General features: G+C 36.2%; 1 pseudogene; it reads right to left on the bottom strand.

Moving 5' to 3' along the window:
• Positions 1-246: 246 nt before the first annotated feature.
• Positions 247-1,421, bottom strand: LOC149143046 (putative threonine aspartase; annotated as a pseudogene).
• Positions 1,422-2,317: the final 896 nt, after the last annotated feature.

The following is a 2,317-nucleotide window of genomic DNA, read 5'->3' as shown; positions in this document are numbered from 1 at the left end:
TTTAGATGTTTCCTTCATTTTAGTTTTAGATGTTGTGAAGGAAGTAGTGCACTTTTTCTTAATTTCCTAACCAACTAGATTTTTTTATTCATTTTCCTTTTCTGGTTGCCTAAGTCCTCCCTTTTTAAAGCATGAAGTGTCCCTACTTACTCCACCAAACGAGGGAAAGTGTACTTCAATGTACTTGAGGATCAATCTTTTGCAGTATCACCTTACAACAGTAGAAATCTTACATGCACAGACAAGCTAAAACTGTGATAGTGCAATAAACATGCAACATTCATGAACACCGAACACTTTCATTGGATTTTCTCTTACTCTAGTTTCACGATAACAAATTGCACAAAATGCACCATGTGAATTTTTAGAGGATGCCCAACATCCAAAGCCATACATAGTTTGTAATCCAACATGTTGTTTAATTTTCATAGCTACTCCATCACTTAATGCCCCTGAAGCTATATTCCCTAAGGCATCTACACAAAGAACCCCCACTCTATCTATAATGTGGTTTTTGTCATGCATTTTGGAAAAATGAGTACATCCATTTTCAATATTTTAGCCACGATCACCCAATTGACATGTTGGTTTCAAAGAACCTTTTATCCTTAATGATTGACTCCTTTCTTTAACAGCACGAAGAATATGCTTGTACTTTAACCATTGTTATTTTGTCCTTCACATCACCAGTAACATATCACCCTCTTCAATTGACCAAGTGGAAGGAATACCTCTTGAATTTTCCCATTCATGTGCTCCACCACCTACGAAGAACATAGGAGGTATGCACCCAAGTAGAGAAGATCCTGTCATTCACTCCTTTCCGAGAAGTGTTGCAACTTTAATTGGATTAATAGTTCTAGTTATTCCTCCAACAGCCCTAAAGGCTCTAGTCAATCCATCCATAGTACTAGCATCACACTGCACATAAACACCCTCTTTCATATTGGACCCTCTCCCTACATTTATATGCCCATCATCCTCTAACACTATAAGAAATGTGGCAACATCATTCAAGCTTCTGCCAACTCCCTAAGAAAGAATTATGGAAATGACCAAATAGGCTAAAGAATTGAGGCAATGACCAAGTAGGCTTGGTGCATTAACTTTTGGTAAGTTTTCTCATCAGGATGGGCATGTTAACTAGCTCTAACAATAACATCTATGAAAAATCAAGGAGGGTTCGAACATGTGCTTGCTACTTCTTTTTCTTCTGAAATTGTGACTTTTATTACATTTGAAATCATCTTTGTAGAGGAAGGAATAGTGGTGATTATACTTTTTTTTGGTTGCTTGCCATTTGTCCATGACCCATCGTTTGGTCTATGTTTCTTAATGTCATTTCTAGGTAGTGCCCTGAAGACATGTTTTTCAACCATCTTACCATCATATGCAGCACAACACGCCTCTACAATGTGCATGACCTGAGTAGGTAGTTGATTAACAAATTAGCCATGTTATTATATATCCCCTTCTTATATTTAATCACAAGGTGGAATTGTTGAATGTAAGCATCCTACTTTGGATGGTGTTTCTCTTGAATATAGTGATGTAAGTTTATCAATATCATAGGGTGATTATCTCTACGGAAAACGGTCTCTTTTCCAAGAATTTAATGGTGCCACTACAATTCTTGTACTAAGTTGTATAATTCCTTGTCATGCATTAGTTTAAGAATTCCTCCCTATTAAGAACAACCCCAATACTAAATTTAGATGCACAAATTTCCTTCTCAAATAGTTCATTCATATATGGAAAACTAAGAATAGGGGCATAGCATAAGGCATGCTTAATCTTAGTAGACAGTCACTTAGATATTGGCATTGCAAATAAATTTTGCTTGATTAGACAACTGGTGTAAAGGGTAGGCTAGCTAGGAGACATGTTGAAGATGGTCTTCCCAAGATTTACTGAATACCATAATATCATTAGGCTAAATGACCACAAACGCAGGCAAGTGTGTCCTAAAAAAATCACTAATGAATCTCATAAAAGTGATCAATGCATTAGTCATCCCAAATTGCATGACCAACCATTGAAATAGAATAAAATTTGTTTCAAAAGTGGTCTTCCATGTGTCTACTACTTGCATGTGAAATTGATGGGAAATTGCGCTCAAATCCATCTTTGTGAAAAAAAAAATCCCTTTGTAAGTGGCCTAACAAATCCTCAATCTAGGATAGGGCATAGTAATTTTTAACAATGGATTTATTACTAGCTTGGTAGTTTACCACTAGGATCCATTTAGAATCATCCTTTTTGGGAATAATGAAAGTTAGAGATGCACGTGGCTAGGATGAAGGTTGAATATAGTCAT

Source organism: Pinus tabuliformis, chromosome X, assembly GCF_031772625.1.
Source record: "Pinus tabuliformis cultivar Carrire ecotype Pingquan chromosome X, CPIR1, whole genome shotgun sequence".
Lineage (NCBI taxonomy): Eukaryota > Viridiplantae > Streptophyta > Pinopsida > Pinales > Pinaceae > Pinus > Pinus tabuliformis.
This window is presented reverse-complemented; position numbering and strand designations above follow the sequence as displayed.